This window comes from Ochotona princeps, chromosome 23 (assembly GCF_030435755.1).
Source record: "Ochotona princeps isolate mOchPri1 chromosome 23, mOchPri1.hap1, whole genome shotgun sequence".
Taxonomy (NCBI): Eukaryota; Metazoa; Chordata; class Mammalia; order Lagomorpha; family Ochotonidae; genus Ochotona; species Ochotona princeps.
This window is the reverse complement of record NC_080854.1, coordinates 38,399,318-38,414,338: the sequence shown is the minus strand read 5'-3', so window position 1 is coordinate 38,414,338 and position 15,021 is coordinate 38,399,318.

Genomic DNA, 15,021 nt, shown 5'->3' with positions numbered 1-15,021 from the left:
GCTGCCGGCGCTGGCCCGGCCCCTTGGCCCAGCCGCTGCGTCCTGCACCTGGCTTTTGGTCTCCGGGGTCAGTTGTGCAAACAGCCACAAACCCGACCAGGTTGGGGCAAGGGCCTGGCCCCTCATTAGCCTAATTCAAGCTGAAAGGTTCTTTGTTGCAGCGTCCAGGGGAGGGGCGCGGTAGCGAGGGAGTGTTTTCCTGACCAGCTTGTTGAGCTGCAGAGGCTTTGCTGTGATAATCTGAAATTAATTTGTACTTGAGATTATCTTTCTTCTGCGCTCAATTTAAACTCCGTTATAATTAAGCACCAGGCAAGAAATGGAGACCAGCCCCAGGATGAGCGTCTAGTGCCCCAGGCGTACCCTGCCCTTCTCACCAGGTGAGAAAACAAACGCGGAAGGCCCTGGTGTTGCCAAGGGAGCCCCTCGCTGCGGTGGACTGTGATCTCCCTGTGTGGATCGGCACCTGGGACGTCGGGTCTTCTAAACCAAGCGAGATGCTGGGCCACGCCCTCCATCATGCTCCTTCCTAACAGGCACCTGCTCCTGGCGGTGCACCTGTCATATTCTGGGTCCTCAGCAGTGTTCTCCCAGTCTGCCCAGGGCTCAGGCTAAAGAGCCAGGGAAGGCCAAGGGAACGCTTGGAGGCTGCCAGGGAAGGGGATGCTTGGAGGCTGCCTTCAGGGGGCACAGCCTGAGCCCCCGCACTGAAAGCAGCTGCGGAGAGAGGCGTGTTTGCCATGCCAGGGAGCTGCCCCTCTTCTGCCCTCACTGCCGGTTTCCACCTGCCAGCCCCTCATTCTTAGGCCATGTGGTTTATCCTGGATCTTCCCTGGATCCCTTCCAGGGGAAAGGACCTGGGCTGTGAGGTGAAGGCCACGGAGATGGTGGCACCAGACCAGCAAGGGCTCAAAGGCAAATGGCAGCGCCTCAGTCACGCAAGCCGTGTGCCTAGTCAAACCAGAACCTCAGGCGTGTCTGCACATCCCACACAGGGAGGTGTGAGTGTGTGAGTGCGACCTCAGGCGTGTCTGCAATTCCCACACAGAGAGGTGTGAGTGTGAGTGTGACGTCAGGCGTGTCTGCACGTCCCACATGTGGAGGTGTGAGTGTGTGTGACCTCAGGCGAGTCTGCACGTCCCACACAAGTGGCAGTTGTATGTGTGTGTGTGTGTGTGTGTGTGTGTGTGTGAGAACACCCTGCAGAAGACAGTGGGGAGGTCACCTAAGTAGCCTACAGCCCTTTTCCATGACCCTCAGGGACACATGATGCATGCACGTGTCTGGGGGCGGGGCGGGGACCCAGCAACTGGGGAGGGTCGGTATTCATCCTGGGCTGGGCTGCCAGCTCCCCCACTCATACTTTGGCTTCTGGCTGATCTCTGGGCACTCACCCCAGCTCTGCACGTCTCTGATGGGCAGCCTGGGCACAGGACCCTCCACAGACAAAGCCAGCAGCCCAACTCCTGCTAGGATAACATCCCCTGATCTCATGATTGATTATCTGCTTGCTGGGGCGTTGTTTCTGGAAAGTTTGATAGAGGGCCTGGGATGTGACAGCAGACAGTGAGGGCCATTAGCTCAGCCTTGGCTGGGGTCTTGGGCCCTGCCCAGCCGGAGCTGCTGGCTGCTGGGGTGTTTTCTACCTGGACTCTGGGGGGAGCCCTCCTGGTTACTGACTGCTGTCCTCCCTGCCACTTTGGGAGTGATGTGTCAGCTGTTCATGGAGCCTGTCGTGGGTTGCACATGAGTGCCCCTGCTTACCACATGAGAGCCCACGCAGGCAGAGGGACACCTTGCAAAGTCTCTCGGCCTCATGTGGCTGGGCACGCTACTGTCCACTGCAGGCCTTGACTTGCTCCACTGTGAGGGATGGGTCCAGGTGCCCTGACCACAGGGAACCTCTGCTCCCGCGTCATGTGTCTGAGGCTCCCGGAGCAGAGCTGTGGGAGGTTGCAGTGTCCCCAGGCCTGTCCTGCCGCTGAGGGCCTTGCGCAGCTGCTTCTGGTGTTATCCACAGATGGAGAGGGGTGGGGAGTGGATGGGCCCTGGGTTCCCCATGTCCTCCCTATAGGCAGAGATAGCTCAATGGGCATGTAGTCCAGCAGTTCCTGTCACTTGGGACAGTCACTTCCCATTTGCTCGGTTTCCTGCCACTGCAGCCTAGGGGACAGTCAGGGGTGGCTGGGGCTGAGAACTTGGGGGCTACCCCCACCAGTGGGGGGACCTCACGGAGGTGTCTGAGTCCTGGCTTCCGTGTGGGTGGCGTTGGCCACTGCAGGCAGGTGGGGAATGAAGTAGCAGTGGCCGCAGGATTGTCTCTCTCGCCCTGGCCGGTAGAGGGGCGTGGTCGCAGGAGCAGTTCCAGCAGAGGACTCCTGTGGCGCACAGGCTACGTGTGGGTGGCTGGGCTTCGGGCCCTGCCCGTGGATGTCCCAGATTTACTGACCATGTGGCCTTCTTGGAGCTCCCTGTGGGTTGCCTTCCCCCCGCCTGTCCTCCCTGTATGCTCAGAGTCCCCCCACTGGAGCCCAGGGGAGCCTCTCACTCTAGTATCTCAGCAGGTGTGGGCTGGGAGAGCACTGGCCACAGCACACTGCCTTCTTGGTGCAGTGAGGCGAGCCAGCCCAGACTCTGTCCCCCTTCGTGGAGGCCTGGCCGTCCCTCTGTGATGCTGCAGCAAGCTGGGGTCAACGCTGTCTTCTCACAGCTCAGCATTTCTAAGGATTGAGCACTGGACAAACCTGAACTTGAGGGCTGCACGTCTGTGCTCCATCCAAGCCAAGTGACTGCTTCTGGCTACTGTCCACAGGTGGGCCCCAGGGAGGGACACGGGGCTGCAGGTCACCCGGGACCTGTCGCCATGAGGGAGACTTCTATCATCCTGGATTCTAAAGTCCCACCACTGCAGAACATGAACCATTTGTTTCAGGGAACCGTTTCAGCACTGGGTCTACGTGATTCCTTGGTTGGGGCTGTGGTTGGAAAAGTTTTTAAAATACTTTTTTTATTTGAAAGTCAAAAATAGAGAAAAAGGGAGAGACAGATTGTTCAAATGCTGTTCTTTTCCAAAGTAGTTGCTGCAGCCAGAGCTGAGCTGTTCCGAAGCCAGGAGCTAGGAGTGTTTCCTACATGTCCTGCACGGGTGTGGGGTCCAAGCACTTGGGCCTCTGCTGCTTTCCCAGGCCACAAGCAGAGAGCTGGAATAAAAGTGGAGCAGCTGACTAGGATTGGTGCTCACATAGGACGCTGGCACTGCAGGCAGAGGATTCCCCTACTATGCCACCATGCCAGCCCCTGTAGGTTTGTTTTTATTGGAAGGCAGATTGGCGGCAAGAAGGAGAGGCAGACACCCTGGAGTAGGATGTGCTCAGGAGAGCATGAAGTCCCAGCTGCTGCGTGTGCAGGGTGCAGGTCCCTGGAACACTTGGCACGGTGTTCCTTCCCACACACAAGCCACAGATGCACAGTCTGCCTCTGTCAGTCGACTGGGAGACACTCAACAGCAGAGATCAGCCTTCAGAACCTGCAGGGAACTGTGCGACTGCCAAGGAGAGGCACACACCACACGCCCTACTCTGGTCCTGCATTGGACCCTCCGCAGCTCCACCCCACAGCCAGGAGCCCCAGGAGCAGCTGGTTCCAGGCCCAGGGGGTTGCTGTGAATTCTCACTTGGTCTGAGTTCTCTGACTTGGGAAATGTTTTCAACAGTGACAACTTCCTGTGCTCTTGTACGCTTTTCACGTTAGGGAGCATGAAGGAGCATAAGGAGCCACAGTCACAGGCCTGGGAGCCGGAGTCTGCTGCTGGGAGCGAGGGCCTCCTGTTAGCCACAGGGACCTGAGAACCTACTCCTGGGAGCGAGGGCCTCCTGTTAGCCACAGGGACCTGAGAACCTACTCCTGGGAGCTAGGGCCCCCTGTTAGCCAGGTCTCCTGTTAGCAGCTGGGCCTGGGCAAGCCAGCAGTATTGAAATTTATGTTAATTTCATCAAGGTGTGAAAGGGTCTTTCGCTTGCATATACACAGAGCCATATACTATCCAATTAGTTCTTTACCCTCTTTAGCCCGTGATAAGCTTGTTGTGACAAGCAAAGAGAAAGCAGAGGTAATGGAGAAAAAGTGGCAGTGAAACTTGCTGGGTTCATGCTGTGAATGGCTGCCCTGGCATCTCTGGAGTACATTCTCTCCAGAACAGCATCATTCGGGTGAGCTCCAGACAGAGGTGGAGATGCCGGTTGATAAAACCATGTCCCACCGCAGGGCACAGGGCAGTGGAGGAGTGGGCCGAGCTTGCTCCGTGACCTCCGAGGGCTTTCCAGACCTGGTGTCTCACTGTTAGTCTGTTCGGAATTCGAATGTAAATCTACAAAATGGTTCCGTGATCACAGCGACACCAAGCTGAGAACACAGCCCATGTGTGAGGTGTGGCGACCTGCTGAGCCCCTTCCTTGTCCCTCAGACGCTGGGGGCACTGTGTAGGGACATCCCCCTACTGCAGCCTACCCCTGGCCTTCCCAGGGGGGGAGCAGCAGCAAGGTTCCTGTCCCAGGCTGTGCTCACTCCCTCCTCAGGGTGACGCAGGTAACACGTTGGGAGGTGTCTGCTGGGGGTGAGGCCCTGGTTCACCCAGCAGGGGCCCGGCCTCACAGGGTTAAGTCCTGCTGCTCCTGTGCTGGGGCCACCTCCCTCCCACCTGCTGACAGGCAGGACCTCCGGTGCCATCAGCATCACCAGCCACTGATAAGGCTGTTTGTCCCCTAATCTGGGGGAGAGTTCTCGCAGGTGCCCTTCCCAGCAGGCGTCGAGAAGGCACATCCGGGAGGGGTAGAGCCCTGGCCTCCCGGGGTTGCGAAGATGCCCACCGCCCACACAGCAGCCTTCCTATGGGGCAGTGGCCACAGTCTGGGAGTCAGATCTTTGCAGAGCTCAGCCAATTAGGACTCCACCGCTTGAACAAGGCACTTCTTGTATTGGTGGAGCCCTGCGTGCAGCAGTGCTGGGCATGGGACCCTAGATGCTGCTCTAAGCGGGGAGTTAGTTTTGTGTGCTGCACTTTGGCCTCCTGACACCCTGTTTCCCCTCTCCTGGACCCACCCAGGCCCAGCTCCGCGGCTGTAGGGCACAGCCTCATGGGGGGTGCTCACCCAGTGAGCCACATGTGAACTGCTGGGTCTTTCGCCTTCAGCAATGAGCATCTGGCCCCACCGTATGAGAGCAGCCCAGGTCTCTCCAGCGCCACCTCTACTCTCCAGCAAGATGCTGGTGATTTATCTCCAATGCCTTAACTGCAAGTTGGACTTAACACCTAATCAAACTCGTTTCCTGTTGAAACTAAAAATACGTAAAACACGATGAGTGAGTCAGGTGTCTGCTGACAGGGACGAAGCCTCTAGTTTTCGAAGCTGGTTCAGGACCCAGTGTGTTTCTGTTGGCAGCCCCCACCGCCCCTGGGTTCCTGCAGGCCCAGTCGAGCGTCTCTCCTCCCGCCTCCAGCACTGCCCAGCACTGCCCAGCACTGCCCAGCACTGCCCAGCAGCAGTCCACAGAGGCTGAGACTCCCCTCCAGAGCTCACACCCCTCCTGCATTGACCTCTCCCCACCAGATCTCAACACTTCTCCCTAAATCTCTGTAATCTGATCAGCTTTTGTGTTTAGGGTTAGGGTCTCAGGCAGGCAGGTGACCACTGGGGCCTGATCAATATTCCAGGCGAGAGGAGGCTGCCCCCCACCAGAATGTAGTTTTTAATTAGCTATCGTTGATTCCAGTGGAGTGCAGGACACTGTAGCCGGGCCCTGCTGTCCCCTGCCTGTGGCTGTCCTGCCTCCCTCTGATCTGGGTGCTTAACGCCAAGAAACCTCAGCTGACTCTGGAGGCCAGGAGGGGAACCCACTGAAAGGCAACCAGCTGAGAGACCAGGGACGCCCACCTTCCCAAGGCTGTCTTCCGGCAGCTCGCTTCAGTGTGATCATCTGCTTGTTACACTTTTAATTAGGAGAAAAATAAACAGAAAATGTGTGCACGGACCTCGGGTAGGGGCTGGGGATCAGGGGCTGCGCTGCCAAGATTGGCCTGTCATTCCAGAGCCGGGCTGCTTGGGAAGGAGAAAGCTGAGTCCGTTTGAAGAGAAGACAGTGGATTATGAAGAGATAGAAGAAAAACACATTCACCCCTTTTCTTCAGTTAGATCCCGCAGGAATCTAATGGCTTGTAAGGGCCTGGATGAAAATTGCTGCCCTTAAAAACCTGTGAGTTTTGCCTGAACATCTCAGACTTTACTGCAGACAAGAAGGCTGGGATGGTGGATGAGTTTGTTACTGATTCCCCTCACTGAAGCAGCTACTGTCAGGCAAGAATGGGGGTCCCTGTGCACAGGGGGGTGCTCACCTGCTTTTGAGTGGGACCTGGGCCTCAGGGCCCTAACTGGGGCTCAGGACCCTGCAGCACCTGATGGCCAGCTGCCCTTGGAAGGCAGGGCACCCTCTGCAGTGGGAGCTGGCTGCCCTGGCAACAGCAGCCATATCTAGTCCCTGGGGGCAGAGCCAGGTCTTCAGGTAGGTGGGGATGGCTCCTTGTGGTTCCTGGGGTGGGGAGTCAGGAGCCCGGGCAGCCCCTGGGATGGGGGTTCAGGAGCCCAGGCAGCCCCTGGGATGGGGGTTCAGGAGCCCAGACGAGCCTGAGATGGGGAGTCAGGGGCCCAGGCAGCCACTGGGAGAGCTCCCGGGTCCTGCCCTGCTGGCATGCTGGGCTCGGGCATGCTGGGGACGGCCCTGTGACGTCCTCACACAGCAATGCTCAGAGGTGTATTGGGTTTGCTGAGTTTCTGCTGGGGATTGGCCAGGAGCTGCTCCTCATGCACTGCTCAGGGCTGCAACCCTAACACGCCCCTTGGTCCAGAGCTGGTGTCCACCCTCTTCCTCCCAGCAGGCCACAAGCAGGAAGCCAATCTCTGCCTGTGGTTTTTTTTTTTTTGCTTCCTGGTTTTTGGTTTCCATCCAAGTTGCACAGAAATAAGAGATGACAGTTGTTCTAGATACGCCGGTTTAATTACTTGTCAGCTCAGGGCGAGTATCTCAGCCAGATGCCGCCACAGCTCAACTTCCCTCTCTTCTCTTCAAGCCACACCAACTTCTGCAGCTTCTCCTTGAGTGATGGTGGCAATGGGATCCTCTGAAGACAGAAGACAGAATCAGAGAGGAGCCATCCCTGTTGGTCCCCGGAATCCTGGGTTCCAGGGAGATCACAGTGGCGGACCATCCCTGGGCTACCCCTTCGCGTAGGTGACCGGGGGTGCATTTGAATTTTACTTTATAAGGTTCCAGGCAAGTTCGTGCCTTCTGCTGCTATGTGTCAATGAGAAAGCACACATAGGATCCATGATAAGATGGGATTACAGGTGGGAGGACATAAATCACACACCGAAATTTCTGCTGCCCCGACTCCAGCCCTGTCCGAGCCTGGGGGAGACCTGATGCATGCGTAACTGAATGTGGCTGCAGCCAGCACACGCCAGCAGAGCCCCCTGGGCACCTGCCATTCTCCAACGATTGCTGTGAGAGTTGGGTGCATTGCTGCCTTAAACGCTGCTCAGCCTGCCTGTCCTGCTTGTTCCCAGGGTATGCGTGTGCCTCTGTGTGTGTGTCAGCCTCTGAGTGTGTGCTTGTGTGCCTGTGTACCTGCCTCTGTATGTGTGTCAGTCTCTGAGTGTGTGCTTGTGTGCCTGTGTGTATGTGCCTGTGTGTGCCTGTGTACCTGCCTGTGTGTGCGGGCTTGTGTGTGAGTGCCTGTGTACCTGCCTCTGTGAGTGCCTGTGTGTGTGCCTGTGTACCTGCCTCTGTGTGTGTCTGTGTACCTGCCTGTGTGTGTGCCTGTGTACCTGCCTCTGTGTGTGCATATTTTCCCTTTGCTCTCCACCAAGTCACGGAGTTGCTGTGGATCGATGATGCTGCCTAGCGGTTACCACAGCTTCCCTATTGCTCAGGTCCAGGCTGCAAGAAGCCATGAGCGCCCTACCAGCTCAGTCCTCATGGATGGAGGTTGGGATGGCAGGGGTTGGGAGGGAGTTCCTTTACCCCACCCCGACACTGTGGTCAGCAACGTGCAAACCATGGGCCAGCCTTCTGGGCACAGCTGTTTGTCCCTTGGCCCTGGGCCAGCCAGCCAACCCAGGGTCCTGACAGGTGCTTCACAGAGAGGCATGCCAGGCTTTTCCAAGGTGCCCTGAAGTGAGACCTGTACCTTTAGGGGGCTGGGAACGCCTCTTCCACAGTGTGGCACCCGGCAGCAACAGTGGTTGCTGTCTTGGAAGACATAGAGTGGCCCCACAGAGGCTGACTGGGTTAGCTTGACCAGGGTGTCTGTGCCTTGGGAAGCCACGTTCATGGTCAGTGAATGATGCCCAGGAGCAACAGCTCCTGTGATTCTCATAGCCAGAAAGGCCTGCGATTTGTTCCTGGCTCCTGGCACGCCCGCCTGCCTGGTGTGTGGCACCCGCAGCCCCCCTTCCCTCTATCCCCCACCCCCAGTCTCCCAGCCCCCAGCATAGGAGCTCACGTGGGCAGCTTGTCGGCTTATCTTCCGCCTGGAATGCTCCTTCCTGCCCCTCCTGTTGACACACAAAACACAACTACAGAAAGCCAAGCAGTGCCAAGCTGAGCCCTGGAGCCAGCAGCTACCCTGGGCTGCAGGGAGAGGCTCTGGCATGCGGGGCAGGGTGCTGCTGAGGGGGCCCCACCCCAGAACGAGTGCCCCCTTCGCCGACTGTCATTTGACATTGTGAAGGTGCTGTCTCAGTGACTTTCCATAAAGCTCCAAGCGAGGCCTTCAGTCTCAGCTCACTAAGCAACAGGGCTTCCTCACTAATTACAGTCTTTTATGAGCGGCTGGTAATAGGTTTATGATAGGTCATAAAGCGATTTAGCAGGGTGAATAAAAGGAAGAGCTCCACAGCTGTGCTGGCCCACCGGCTCTCCACTCTGACGCCTTCATGATCTTCCGTGGTAGCATTTTTTAATTATTAGAATACCGTGCATATGCCTGGACACGGGCTGAGCCGCCAACACAGGAGCAGAAGGAACATCATGTAAATACGGACTAACACACTTAACGAGGCATTGCAAACCTCCATCGTCAGAAGCATGTCGACTCCATCACGTGTGTGCAGTCTCATTAGGGTAATTATAATAAAATCATAAGTGCTGTAATAATTCTAACCTTGAAGGCACAATGAAGGTAGTTGCAGTTGCTGTCCCAGCCCACACTGCTGAGATATTCTCTTCATTAATCGATGGCATGGATGACTCAAGTTCCAAGGCAGGGCTTGGGCAGGCTTCCCAGGAACTCAGTCCCTTTGAGGGTCGGCCTCCTGCTGCACTCCGAGAGATACACACGCTCTGCACATGGCCAGGAGGAGGCTGCTCGCCCTTGGAGTTCACTGCGGTTTGTCACCCTGTTAGTCAGGTGAACCCACTGCAGGGGAGCCCCAGCGTGGTGTCCTACACCGATAGCCAGGTGGGACAGGGGCCTTCCCCTGGAGTCCTGCACAGCCCACCCTGAGAGGTAGAGTGAAATGCTGTTCAAAGCACAGGGATTGGTGCTGCCCTTGGTGGCAGGGAGCAGAGTGAGGGTAGGCCCAGCCTTCCCTGGAGCAGTTCTGACCCATGCACACATACTGCACACACACTTATAAGCACCATGCACACACATGCCCACACATATATACACACAGCATGCACACACACGTTTATATGCACCATGCCCATGTACACACACCGTGCACACACATATATACACACAGATGCATATACAGCATGCACACACATTGCACACTTATATAGACCATGCCCACACACACACTGCATACACATACACATAAATGCACACACATACAGAAATGAACACACTCGTATATACACCAAGCCTACATGCACACACCAAGCACACCCTGAACACACACTATGTGCCCACACATGTGTTGTACACACTCACACATACTCTGTACGTCACAGTCCTGGAGTCCAATGCCCAACTTTCCACTTCCCTGTCAATGTGACCTCGATGAGAAATCATTTGGGAATTTAGAACTTACACCAGGATTGCAGCACACTAATTGCCTTTTATAAGAAAATGCTTGTAGAAATGGGATGAAAAGGTAAGTTAATGTTGGTGCAAAAATATTGGCAAATCTGCTCCTGGATTTCATCATGCATGGCTTCCAGGAACTCTGAAGTTCCCACAGTGTCTGTGCACACACACAGACACGCACAGGGATAATAGACACGTACACACACACAGACACACACAGGGATAAATAGACACGTACACACACACAGACACACACAGACATACAAAGACACAACACAGGGGTAATAGACACGTACACACACACAGACACAACACAGGGATAATAGACACGTACACACAGACATACACACACAGACATACACAGACACAACACAGGGATAATAGACACGTACATATACACAGACACAACACAGGGATAATAGACACGTACACACAGACATACACACACAGACATACACAGACACAACACAGGGATAATAGACACGTACACACATACAAACACAGACATACACAGACACAACACAGGGATAATAGACACGTACACACATACAAACACAGACATACACAGACACAACACAGGGATAATAGACACGTACACACATACAAACACAGACATACACAGACACAACACAGGGGTAAAGAGACAGACATGTACACACAGACACGTACACACACACACATACGCAACACAGGGACACATGCTCGTACACCCCCACCTTCAGCCCAGGACTGCGCACAGCCCCCTGAGGAGCTGCACTCTCCCCATCAGGAGCTTTGCCTTGGGGAGGAACACTTGGTGGAAGTGAGAAGAATGGAAACACCACCGGGCAGTGATGGTAACATGTTGTCCAATCAGGCAAATCCCACCTCCGACCAAGCATCTTCGCACACACACATTTTGCCACTTCCCAACACCGGAACTTAACCCAGGCCTTGGCATCCCACCCCGCCCCCTTCAGGAAAAAAAAAAGCCCTGTGTTGGTTCTCAAGGGAATTAGGTTAGTGAATAGATTGGAATGATATGTAATTAGCATATAAATGGTATGCATGTAAATGATGCTTAGAAAGGTATTTGAAAAGTTTATTTTCTTAAGTATTTCCAACCAGCCCCCAGCCACCCTGTTTACTAGAGAGATTTTCAAGGTAAAGGCCCACAGCTCCACAGACACTAAGCCCCAACCTCCCACCCAGGCCCCCTCCCACCGCCTCTCACCCCCTTCTGCTCCATCACAAATTACAAATTAGTGACACACAAATTAACGAAGTCTTTTTTTTTTTTACACTATTCAGTCAAATTGTGCAGTAAAAAGCTTTAATTCAAACACTGGTGCCTAGCTATTGTAATTTATTTAAATGTGATGCACTGTTTGCTAAATTTCGCAGGGTGAAATCAATAAGGAATTTAAAGCTCATTTTAACAAAGGTGCAGAAGAAGCTGCCCAGCTGTGTCCTCCTGTGGTGTGTGGAGGAAGGGAATGCTTTAGGTGAGGGAGGGGGAGTGGACAGCAGGAATCCAGCACCCACAGCGCCCGCCTTGCAGGGTCATCTAGAGGACCCCAAGGTTCCAAAAGGGCGAGCAGGACTCTCCTATCAGCCTTTCTGCAGGGCCTCAGGCCTTGGGTGGGTCCGAAGATCATGTCTCCCCCGAGGGAGGCTCCCAACCGAGGTGGATGGGTCCTGGGAAGGTGCAAGGGCTACTTGCTGGGACCCCAGTGGTCCTCAGCTTGCAAAGTTGGTGTTGGCTGTGGAACGTGCGTTGGAAAGTGCGTGGTAAAGACACCCCCACCTGTCAGAGGGCCAGCTCCCCTAATGAGGTAAGAAATGCTGACCCAGTGCGTCACTGCTCCGTCCTTGGACTTGGCTGATATCAGGACATGCCAGACCTGTGGTGAGGTCACTTCTGTAACCGTGGCAACCATCAGTTGTATTGCTTGGCTTTTTAAAAGAATTCATTTGTGTTTATCAAATCATTCATTTTTCTGAGTTCCAGAGAGAGAAGGAGAGAGATTTTTGATCTGCTGGTTCACTCTCCAGAGAGCCACAGCAGTCAAAGCCAGGAGTTCATCCAGGTCTCCCACACAGATGCAGGGGTCCAAGGACCTGGCTGGCCAGGTTTCCCACGCACGTGCAGGAACCCAAAGACCTGGGCCATCCTCTGCTGCTTCCCCAGGTGTGTTAACAGGGAACTGGATAGGAAGTGGAGTAACTGGGGCTGAATCTTATGATTTCAGAATGAGATGCCAACATTGTACAACACCGGCCATAGACTGGGACAGAAGCCCCATGGTCCTTGTTCCCTCCACTCCTGAAAGTGTTTGGGTCAGGTGTCCTCAGAGGCCTCAAGTTCAGGGGACACATGGAGGTCATAGGTCACTGGTCTTTCCCTTGGGACCTGCCCACAGAGCTATGTGGAACGGATTCTAGCTTCTCCGACTGAAGGTTGCCGGGCACTGTTCCATGTAGCTGAACACTCGATGACTTGGGTGCAAAGACAGAGTGGACAGGTGCAGTTCTGCAGTCTAGCAGGTGAAGCCACCAATTGCAATGCAGGTATCCCATGTGGGTGCAGGTTCTAGTCTCGGCTGCTCTACTTGCAGACTAGCTCCCAGCTCAAGCCTTAGGAAAGCAGCAGAGGAGGGCCTAGGTTCTTGGGCTTCTGTAGCCTCCTGGCTCTTGGCTTTGGGGAAGCTCCAGCTGTTGTCACGACCTTAGGGTTTGCTGTTCAGGTCACCTGGTTCACTCGCTTAAAACCAGGAACTTCAAATTAACAGAGAGACAGAGAGAGTGTGAGATGGACTAAGAGAGAGATATTCTATCACTGGTTCACTCCCAGTCAGACAGGAGCTGGGAGGGCTGGCTAACCTAACTCCATTTTCCCACACGGGTTGCCAAGACCATGGATGTGAGCCACCAGCTGCTTTTTGCACGCATCATGGCAGGGAGCTAGCTGGGAAGCGGAGTTGCCAGAACTCAAGCCAGACTTGGGCTGTGGGCATCCCAACCAACTCTTCAACTGCTGTGCTCAACGCTTGCCCCTTCCTTAGGCTCTTCTATTGTCCAAGCTACTTCCTTAGACCCTTGTCCCATCAGGGGGCCACACAGCAACTCGGCTGTCAGTGCAGCTTGAGGAAATGCTGTGGAGACGCATGTCAGCGCAGCAGATCAGAAATGCACTCGGTGTGCCCTCCCTGCCCTGTCTCCACACACAGCAGGCACGCATGAAGTTGCTTCAGAAAGCTTGTGGCAGAACGAAACCAAAGTATAAGGCCTTTGGGCACCAAACGTTCAACATTTGTGCATCGTATTTCTGTAAATATACATTTTTTTGATTGCTCTGAAAACTCTCAATACTGCATTAGTTTCAAAAACTCTTGCCCTCTCCCCAAATTTATCTTTTAATTTGTCTCCATTTTTCCATGAACTTTTGGAAGCACCCTCATATGTAAGTGCATACTCACGCTGCACGTGTGTAACTCTCAGAAACGCAAATAGAAGTGAGTGCTTGTGGATGCACATGCAAATACACATATGTCACTTATGAATTATGGAAACATGCATGCACTGAGAGACTGAAGACAAGCACTAGTCTTGTTGAAGGAAGTCACAAGAATATACGACCTGAAATGCAACATAGCACCATCCTTGCCAATCTGTCTGTTGTGGGGGGCGCATGCCAAGTGTCTGGGTACTGTTTGCCCTGCTCTTCAAAAATCTCATGGAAGAAGCGTCTTGCCAAAAAGCTGTATGTGGATCTGAAAACTTCTGGCGCTCCAGTAAGCCTAGCTTCGCTTTCTGTTTTTACAAAGTTTTCTGCAGGTTCTCCTCCAGGCAGATTCCCACCATAACAGAATTTGTTTCATTTGTAGATTTTTATCTGGGGAGGGGGTGCACTCTTCCATGGTCATCCATCACACAGATATTCTCAGAAGCAAAAGGGAATGTTATGCCACGTACCATGGAGAGATTTAACCTTTCGGGAAGTGCATGAATTTCTCCATATGGATTATAGATTGGAAGCTGTGCCGCCGTCCATTTTCCCGAGACAGATGTGGAGGGGAGTCTAAACAGAGGCTCTAAATCATGGTCAGGAGCAGCACGGCCTGCCGGCAGCTGTCAAGGGCTCTGGGGCCCCTGCCCTCGTCCCTGCCGACCCACACTCGCCAGCCACCCGCCCCTAAATCACATAATTGCTTTTTGCTACACTAGGTCCCTCTTGAAATAGTGGGGACATTGTGTGCTCCTCTTTGCTGCAGGCTCGGGGAAGGACCCTGGAGACACGGCTGTGGGCCTGGCAGTGGGCGGGATCCGACACTCCAAGGCCTAGGGCAGCAGGAACCGGGCAGGAGTCCATCAGTCCCTTATAGACCGGCAACGAAGGACCACCCACACACACTCATGCACACACACACACAAAGACACACGCACACACACTCACAACTCAGACACAGAGACACATACACTCACACACTCACGAACACACTCACACAGACACACACACACTCACACACAGAGACATACTCACTCACACACACATTTCTTTGAAAATCAGAGCTACTGCAAGAAAATGAGACAGAAACATTTGCTAGTTCACTCCCCAAATGACTTCCATGGCCAGGGCTGCACCAGGAAGAAACCAAGCATTAAGAGTGTCTTCCAGGTCTCCCTTGTGCACAGGGGCCCAAGTATTTGGCTGTCCTCTGCTGCTTTCCCAGGTGCATAAGCAGGGGGCTGGACAGGAAGCGGGGCAGCAGGACTCAAACAGGTGTGCAGGCAGGCAGTGGCTTAACCTGCTATACCATAACTGCAACCCTGGAAATCTAGGTCACCTTCAGAGACACACCCCTCTATGTGTGTATGTGTGTATGTGTGTGTGTGTCTGGTGTGTACACCAGATGGGGTCATTACCTGGACTATGGTTTGATTTCCATCTTTGTGGC